The sequence below is a fragment of the Benincasa hispida genome, chromosome 2 (genome assembly GCF_027475165.1).
Source record: "Benincasa hispida cultivar pf3 chromosome 2, pf3_genome.v1.1, whole genome shotgun sequence".
Taxonomy (NCBI): Eukaryota; Viridiplantae; Streptophyta; class Magnoliopsida; order Cucurbitales; family Cucurbitaceae; genus Benincasa; species Benincasa hispida.
The window spans coordinates 33,353,365-33,363,562 of NC_143479.1; the positions used below are offsets into that span (position 1 = coordinate 33,353,365).

A 10,198-nucleotide genomic window follows, 5' to 3' on the forward strand; every position below is an offset into this window, starting at 1 on the left:
AATATATAATATTTTATTTTATTTTCCTTTTTTTTCTTTCCTTTTTCTTTCTTTTTTTTTCTCGTTTTCTTTCTCTTCCTCTTCCCTTCTTTTTCCAGCTGCCAGACCCCCCATTTCCACCTCTCTCTCTCGCACCTTTCCCTCTCTGCAACCCAATCGTTCGCCGGCTCCCAGCCGCCAGGCGTCGCAACGTTCGCTGGATCTAAAGCCATTCGCCGCAGCTCTGTAAGTTGTGTCATTCGCCTAGCTGTCCCAACCGTTCGCCTAGCTGTTCTTTGCCGTGCCGTGTCGTTCGTCTAGCTGTCCCAACCGTCGCTCGACTCACAACTGTTCGCCTAGCTGTCCATCGTCGTTCGACTCATTCGCCTAGCTGTCCGCCGCCGTTCTGTCTATCTCACGTAGGGACTGCTGCAGTCGACGACTTCCTTCGGGTTGTGTTTAACCAACCATCCGACGACCGCTTCTCAAATCTGGTCGACGCCCATCAGTCTTTTTGTTGTCGGACGTTGCCACTTAGGTTTTCGCTGGATCTTGAGTTTTGGTGTAAATTTTTGGGTTTTTCTTGAAAATTTACCCATTTAAATTTTTGGACAATACTTATTTAACCCATAAATTTTGGATGTTGGATTCAGGAATTTGAGGATACTAAACCGCCATCTAATGGTGTTTGAGGTTCGATTTTGGTGTTTTGGGTTAAATTTGATTTGCACTTAGGTTTTAGGGCCTGAAGTTGAATTCTTGGAAGGAGTTGTGTAGGCAAAAGTTTGTTGTCCAGTTGTTTCAGTGATCGACTTTGGAGGTTGAAGTTGACATCTTGAGATAGTTTTGGATCAAACCACTACTGGGTAAGGCGCGCCGTTAATTTTTTGGGTAAGGGGTCACAGTTAGTCTCATGTTCTATCTTATTTAATTTATGCATTAAGGTTACAACTATTAGTTATGATAATTTTTAACTTGTTTAATTTCTACTGTTATATTTATATCATAGGAGAAGGAAGTTGTTAGTGCATCAACCACACATGAGGAAGGGAAGAAGGTGAAGGAGATGAAAGTTATTAGTGTACAATCGATCTTGAAGGTGAATTGTATTATGAGGTAAATTTATGAGTAAATTTACTATTAGTTACTTATAAAATTATAACTTGGTGGTTTTAGGAGAAAGTTTCAGAGAATGCGGGAAAGGGTGAGGAAGTGATTGATATTAGTATACCATCGATCTTGAATGTGAATTGTATAAGTCCCATGTTCTTCTATCTTATTTAGGAATGAATATTTGATTGTGTAACAACCTAACCCTTACATACTAAGATCCGATCGCTACGACATGCATACTTAGATTTTTCTATCATGAGATGAGTTTTGGTAAAAATTTCAAAAAATATATCTAAAATTTTATTAATTAGGTAGAAAACTGTATAAAAAATTTATTTTACAAAACACCAGGATCCATAAAACATTTAGCGTAGTGATACAAAATGCATATATGACCATAATAGTGAGTTTGATGGTTGGCCCTTTTTGCAACGTCTAGTCCTGCCGGTTCTTACCTACAAAGTCTATAAAATAGGATGAGTATATAATAAGGATGAATATATAATATACCCAGTAAGTAGTTTTCACTTAAGGTAGTGATCAAATGCACAATCACATGCAACATGTCATGAAAACATATGATTGGGACCCAAAATATAAACTTATGATAACATGAGGTGGTCGGTTACACTTCCAACGTAAATTCCTCCGCCCTGGTAGGAAGATGAGGACTTAAGCAAAAACTAACCTATCTGATGATTAGCGGGCCATGCAGTCAGTAGGGCCAGAGTCGCATCCAACGTCAACCATTAACATAAACGTAAGGTTGGACTAGAGGGGTGCAACCATACATATCCTGCTAGTCCCTAGCATAAACATAACGTAAGATTGGGCCTAGAGGAGTGCAACCATATATGCCCTACCAGCCCTGGAAGCATAACGTATACCTAATTAAAACTTGATCTTAACATGATCATGAACAAACATAATACATGGGGTCTCTTATAGATAAACGTGTTTTAAACATGTAATGCAACATAACAATAAGAACAGCAACATAACAAAGGTACACTACCATAAAATGCTTAAAGAGAAGGTGAGATAAACTACTTATCTTGATTGTGATTCTTTTATTCCTAATTATTGCTTATAGTTTGGTCCTATAAATTGAATTATTTATAAACACTAGCATTAGGACTAGTAATATAAGTAAGGTATATTGTTATTTAATTTGTAAAAGTATTGTAATTCTCTTTATAAATTTTAATAGAGCTAATATACTTATTAAGTAGTGAAATATAATTAGTTATGAGAAAAATATATTGTCCAACAATAACCCAACACTAATAATAGTGAATATTGAAGGTTTGGTAAAAGGATAATATTAATTAAAATAGATGCTTTATAATTTTAAAGTTAGTTTATCACTAAATATTGTTTTTAATTAGAAACAATATTGTATCATAATTTACTAAAGTTATGTACATATGTTACTGCATAATATTATTTAACTTAGGTAAGTTTGTCTCATGCATTACTAAATATTTTAACATATATAGCCTAAAAGTTGAGAAAGTTGTAAATTCAAGTATTGACAAATATGTCAAGTAAAACAATTAAAGAGAAAATGGATTTGTCTACTTAATTACTTAAGGTTATATCATAAATATCCATATATATATTAATTGAATTGTAAAAAAAAATAAGTGGAAAGAAGTTTATATATATATAAATATATATTAACTTAATAATTAAGTAGAAGTGTTTAAGAATAGGAAAGAAAACAACTTACTTGATAATAGCAAAACTTCAAAGTGTGTGCGTGTTTTTTTTTTCTTCTTCTTCTTCCTCTCCAACTTCCTTCTCACCACTCTTATTTTTCAATAATAATAATAATAATAATTTTATTATTATTATTTTTTAAATTCACTCAAACCGACTTTCCTTTTGTGTTTATCTTTTTTTTTTTAAACCGACTTTCTCACTTTCTCTTCATTTTATTATTATTTTTTATTTTTTATTATTTGTATATATATACATTTTTTTTTTAATATTTACTCAAATCGACTTTTTTTTGTTTATTTCTTTTATATATATATATATATATATATATTTATGTTTATCTTCTATATATATATGTATCTTTTTTTTTTTTTTAATGTTTATCTACATTTATATTTATCTCTTTCTTTTCTCTTTTTTTTTTTAAAAATATATCATTATTATCTTAAACCGTTTACATATTATTATTATTTATTATTATTATTAATATTATCTGCTTACTATTATTTACTTTAACCGACATACATATATACATCGACATACATGTATATAATGGTATATATATATTTTTATTTCCTTTAATTTATTTCTTTACTTAACCGACATAGTCATATAATAATTTATTTTGCTTTAGAAACTTACTAGATTTTTCTTCTTAAAAATCTTTCTATGCCATCTTTATTTATTCCTTAGATATTTACTTGTTTAGATATTTGTTTAATTAAGCTTTTATTTGTCAATTATTCAAGGATATCTATGGACCAACTTTTAACCTTATGTATTAAATCTAAAATTGGTCTTCTCTAACAAGTCTTACAAAATAAAAAAATTTCAACTTGTAATTTATGCACATACTTGGGTTGTTACAGATCGAGTTTTGTAGCATGCAAAAAGTGAAGACTTTATCAATGGTGGCTTATATCGTGTAAGTAAGTGTTATTTGTTTATGATATATTATCACTTTATTAATTAGTAGTAAGTTAATGTGTTCAATCTATTATTGTAGGTACCTACACTCGTTCATTAGTTATTGCTCCTTATAATCCCGGTAAGTATAATTAGTTATGTTCTACCTTTTCCTATTTTTTTCCAATGTAGAATTGTGTTGGGATCATTGTACTTGAAAGCTCCTTATACTCATGTTCTATCTTATTGTAATGAGCTACTTCATGTAAATAGTAAATAGATATATATATTTCACTTTCTATGTTTTATAGATTGATACGAGGAGCTCGTACTCGCAACTTGAATTGGATGAAGTACGCGTGGCAGGTTGAATATTTAGGTCGCTATATCTGATGGACTTCCTATAAATCTTGTGTATGTGGCTACATGGGAATGCCCAAAACTTTTTTTGTGTAAATGTTTTGTTCAACCATTATAGGTTATATACTTTAAAGAAATGTGTGGTGGAGGATAGAATTTTAGTCTTCTGATTTTTGGAATACATAGCACATATAGATTGGTCTTACAATTTTGGAATTATCATATATTGGGGTGGGTTGATAGAGTATATACTGTTGTACGATTGGTCTTATAAATTTTAGAATCATTCATATAGACATAAGTAATAGAAGAATAGAATTTTTTATTTTAGTACTCTGAATTGTTACGTTGGATATATTGGACTGATATGTAGACCTGAAATATGTGCAACTATTTATTTTAGTTGATGAAATTGTCTTATTGGAACAAATGTAATGCAAGAAATGAGAAATGAAAATTAAATTCGAATGTTTAATTTGAAAATAAAAAGCATAGATGGGAAATGTGTCAAGAATAAGATTACTTGACCATTATTTCGTGTCAAGATAAAAATATATCTGACAAATAAAAAATGTCAAGAGTAATCACGATAATAAGTATCAAGAATTAATACACTTGACATGTCATCAGTATCAAGTGTATTATATTTCTTGTCATGAAAATTGTGTCAAGAATTATTTCTCTTGACGTTTTTACAGTATCAAGTTATGACATTATACTTGATAGTCGAATAGACGACGCTTTTATTAGCGTCAAGTATACCCTCTACTTGATATCGAAAAAACGTCAAGTAATCCAATTTTTATAGTAGTGTAGATATTGAATGCCTTTGTTGTATGTTGTGGATGTTTAGCATGTCTAAATTTTGTAAGTTATTATAAAATTGGGTTAGACGTTTAAAATCCATAACGAAGAACAGTTGCATGCTCACGTAGGTTAACCAGTCGTTTTAATAGTTAAAATAGATCGTTAAATTGTAAAACTCAGGTTACAAACTCAACCGGTATATAATCCTGTCTAAAGCTGGGGGGTACTTAAGTTAGTCTACAAAACACCTCCTACCTGGGGATTATAGCTGAATTATTGAGCGTTGTTAATCGGTTTTATGAGCATACGTGAGCAGTGTAAGGTTTAAAACTAGTTTAAGCACTTAGACATTGTAAGGTTATATCCAAATATAATTGTTATACTTGGATAAAAATGATATAGACTTAAGTTGTTTAAATTTAGCCGTCTTATACCTACGTAAATACCCAAACATATAGAACACTTCAGTGGGAGATTAAGAATATATTCGATATGTAGTTATTAGCTCTCACGCCCTCAAGAGTTCACATCGTGAGATCCATGCTCGGTTTCATGTCGCTTTTACCGCGATTACTCCATTCGGAAAGTGTTTGCATGGGTCAATAATAAGGTGAATGAGGGAAGTAGCTCATACTAAGTGAGTGAAGGAAATGTGTCAACATTGTCCTACGGTCTCCTCCATTAGTTTAAACGTGAGATTCCTATATTGCGCCTGCTGTCGTTTTTAGATGGCACTAGCTAGTCGTTAACCACGACGATCCCCTTGGAGGGTTGTAACATACGATTCGGAACAACCCAGGCTTCAGTAAAATGAATAGGGTCTTATAGTTCCGTCTTGGGTATTGTCTTCTATTTCGAGGGCATATTCATACCGTTCTATAAGATCTGGAAATGGTGGGTCACACTTCCAAGAATTACTAATTGTTAGTAAAGATTTTGACCGAAAACGATAAACAAAAGAACTATAGGAGTAAAAAATTATTCTGATATAGTATTTGGTCAAGAATTTTCTTGCTTCAGTGAAGGAATTCTTGATTGCCCTTCAGTAGCAATTATTCTAAATCACTAAATTATCGTTGCAAAGAGATAAAGATTTATTGGGTACTTTATTAGTTTGCTAAAAGTGGATTTAGATGCATAATTATTTAATAGAATTTGTTTAAAATGTTTCAGTAATGTAAAATTCAATCATACAATTGCTAGCTTCCGACAAAATTTAACGGTGGAGGATATTCAAACTGGAAATCCAACATACAATATTAGTTCTGGATGATTTGAGGTTTGTGTTGACGGAGGAATGTTCTTCAGTTTTCAGTACAATAGCGAACCGAAATATTCGGGTCATCTATGATAGGTGGGTAAGGGCTAATGAAAAAGCCCGGGACTTAGCAAGTATATCTGATGTACTTAATAAGAAACATGAGGTTATAAAAATTAATTTGATATTTGATATTAAATTAATTAGAATTAATTGAATTATTTATTAATTTTATTAGAAAGTTAATTTATGAAATTAATAATATTTTCAATTTTAAAATCAAATTGATTTTTTTGAAATCATTTGATTTAAAAAATTGGAAAAATGACACAAAATAGAAATTTGGTTTTTTTCCATTATCATCTTCAACTAACTCACACAAAACCCATTTACATTTGCTTTAATAACTCCAAGCATGAGCTGTATTTCATGTAGCCATCTTCTTTACATGAGAGATCTGCAATAAATAAAGAAGATTAGAGTGGAATTGAGACAGACATTCAAAGAGTTTTTACAGAAAAATTTGGGCTGAAGAAACTGTTCTTTGTGTGAGTTGTAGCAGTGAGCTTCTCTCCAACTTTCCTTTCGTTCAAGCTGTTCTTGAGTCCCACAACTCATTATAAAGTTCCAAGAGCATAGTGAGGAAGATCTTGAGGTGGTTCACAACAAATTTTGGAGAAGATCACAGTTGAGAATCAAGATCTCAAGGAGTTCTATAAAAGTATGGCTTCAAACCCTCTTATGTTAGATGAGCATGTTTTAGTTACTGCGAAAATTAATGAATTAGAGTGCTTATTGATCCTTGTTGCTTCCGCTGCATGATGATATACTCTTACAGAGATGACCTGCCCCGTTACAACTTGCGGAGTCATGTCTCTAGCCTTTAGCTACTGTCAGGAACTAGTTTCCTGTAATGAAGAATAAATGTGGTTAGTGGCTCTTGAATCAAGTATCTAGGCGGAATCGTCATTTTCCACTAAACAAGTTTCTAAAAAAAGTAAATCATATTTACCTTATTTCGTCTTCTTCTTCTCGTCTAAATACTTTAGGCAATTTCTTTTCCAGTGCCCATCCTAGTTGCAATGAAAACAAGTTCCCTTTGCAACCTTGACCTTTTTGTCTTTTTGGGTAGCAACAGCAAGTGTGATAGCTTTATTCCCCTTACCACATTTCTTCTTCTTCCACTTCCTAGAGTTTGAGAAAGAAGGCATAAACTTAGTCGCAGAGGTAGAACCCCTGTGGAAATTTTTCGAAAAACTGACAACATTTGTCTCTCTGTACTGTCCTTTGACTTTCATCAATGACTTATAAGTCCGCAACTTGCTAAGAAGGGTGGTAAGGTTATATTCTATTTTGTTCATGATAACATTGTTGTGAAACTATAGGTAACTCTTCGGAAGAGTTTCTAGAATAAAGCTTACCTGGATTGACTCATTTATGACAACCCTGTTCATCTCTACCACATTGAACTAGCCCACCATATTAAGAATATGCTCCCTAACAGATGATCCCTCGTTCATTCTGGCATTGAAGATGTACTTTAGAGCTTCATGCCCGAGACGTATGGCTGGTTGCCCAAATATTTCACACAATGACTCCATAATCTTGCGAGCAGTGATCATGAGCTCACACTTTTTGGCTAGGACTTTTGTTAAGTTTGCCAAAATATAGACTTTGGCCTTATCGTTGGCCTTAGGCCATCTGTCATAGGTGTCATGACATTTTGTGACGCTGCATGTGCAAGAACTGGAGGACATTCCTCCGTTAAGACGAATTTGAGGTCGTCGATGATCAGAACGATGTTAATCGTATTTTTCTAAGTAGCATAATTTTCTCCAGTTAACTTATCAGCACCAAGCAAGGTTATTACCGCGCTAGTCCTATTTATAGGATGTTGATACAAAACAAATTACTTATATTAGATATGCAAACAAAAACTCATTTAATCCAATCAATTTAGCAAAAAATTTTAATCAACCCTAAAACCATTTATTTTTGCAATGATACTTTAGTAATTTAGGATAAATGCCATCTCGGGGTGAACAATTATTCCTTCACTGAATTTAGACATTCTCAATTAAATATTACACCAGAATAACCTCTTATTCCTATAATATTTAATTACCACTCATTTGGTTAGAAATCATTAACTACCTTAATATTTTATTGTAAGTGTGACTCAATTGACTATAGTGATCTTATCCATTTTTGGAGTTTGTTGTGTCCTTTTCCATGCAAACACCTTGTCAGGTCTTTAAAGGATGTATATTTTCTATGTTAATTTTCCCAAAATAGTATTGATTATTTACTTTAATTGATAATTTTGTATGTAAAACGGTCTCCGAGACGTTTAGAAGTCATTACAAGAAAATTGTGCCAAAAGGATTAAAAAAAATGACCAAGAAAATCAACTAAATTAAAGAGAATCAGAAAATTACCAAAATGCCATCGATATCATCAAGTACCATCGAGTATAATCAAGCATCGAGTTTTACCATCGAAAAAATGCTAGTGAATACCATCGAGTAATCGACCATCGAGTAAAGATGTCGAGTAATTGAGTAAATCGATCATCGAGTAATCGGGTACCATCGAGTTTCTTCCTATTCTTTTTTCCATCGAGTAAATGCTATCGAGTAAAGGCCACCGTGCATCGAGTATCGAGTAAGGGCCATCGTGTATCGAGTATCGAGTTGGAGACAGAACACTCGCTTTTTCTGCAAAACTTAATGTGTTGCAATGCTCCCTACAACGTTGCAATGCTCCGGATTTTGAGGTGATCCATCCCACGCACCTTGCACAACCAAGCATTAGCGCAACATTGCAACGTTCGTCCAACGCTTTTTGTCTTTTCTACGATTTAATGTTGCAACGCTCGCCTTGGCATCACAACGCTATCCCTGTAACTATAAATAGTTTTCTTATTTTTGCTGAAGGGAGGAAGCACAATTTCGATGGAGGCTAGAATTTCTCTCTGTATCAATTAGTCTCTATGGTAATTTTGTTTCCTACCTAGGTTAGATTTTGATTTCTTTTCTAATTGTAATCAATAACTTGTAATTCTTCATGAATTTGTCTATGGATTTGTGAAGTAATTCAATCTTGTTTCTATTTCAAGATTTCTTGCAAGTTCTTTTGAGTTTTCTACTTTTCATTATCATTAGAAATTTGAATTTGAGCATTCTTGAATCTGTTTTTAATTCTTGAAGGATGTTGAATAATCCATATCTTGAGCATGTTTAGCCTAGATGCTTGGTTTTGTCATATTCACTCATGATTGAATAAGTTGCTTTTAATGTGTTCGATATAATGTCTAGCCAAGATCTCCAAGAGGCAATAGTAATTGTGTGTTGAATGGCTGACTATCCTAGGACGCACTAATTACTAGATTTAGAGAAAAACCAGTTAATTGAGTAAGCTATCTTGACAATTAATCGACGAAATTGAATCCTGGAACCTAATGCGTGTGTTTTCTCTTCTATATGGCCACTAAGGAGCCCAATAGAGGTAGAAACATGATAGATTAGGATTAGAGCTATCCTACCTTAATCATTGATTAGGACGCTTTCTTGACTAGGTTATGCTAATTGTCCACCTTTGTAAATACTACTTTAATCTAGATTAAGTAAGTAGTTGTGTGCTATCCGATTGTGATTTAAATTTGTAGAATTCAATGATAATAATTGCAATGAACGTCTAACTTGAATTAGAAGCAAGATTGTTTTAAACTTGGTTACAACTATCCTTTATCTTTTGATTTTTAGCATGTTTCTTGTCTTAATCCCCCCGTTTTATAGCTTTCATGCTTAAGCTTGGTTAAAGAAAAGATTAAATAACATTTCCCTATGGATCGACCTCTTACTTCCACTTTAACTATGAGTTAGTTAGGTTGTTATTCGAGCTTTATAAATATTGTTTGTTTCGAGTCAGGTAGAACTAACGACACCTACTTAGCTCCGAATACACCTTCCTAAGGGGGACGCTCCTAGGGCGACACGAGGTCGAGCATGGAAAAATATTACAAACTAATGAAGGAGACCGTAGGATGTGTTG

General features: G+C 32.9%; 1 long non-coding RNA gene across 1 annotated transcript; it reads left to right on the forward strand.

Annotated features, from left to right (window-relative positions):
* LOC120069550 (uncharacterized) lies at positions 1–4,413 on the forward strand. Its single transcript, XR_005479578.2, has 6 exons — positions 1–517; positions 633–870; positions 989–1,095; positions 3,684–3,739; positions 3,821–3,862; positions 4,032–4,413. It is a non-coding gene; the product is annotated as an uncharacterized LOC120069550 (long non-coding RNA).
* The last annotated feature ends 5,785 nt before the right edge of the window (positions 4,414–10,198 follow it).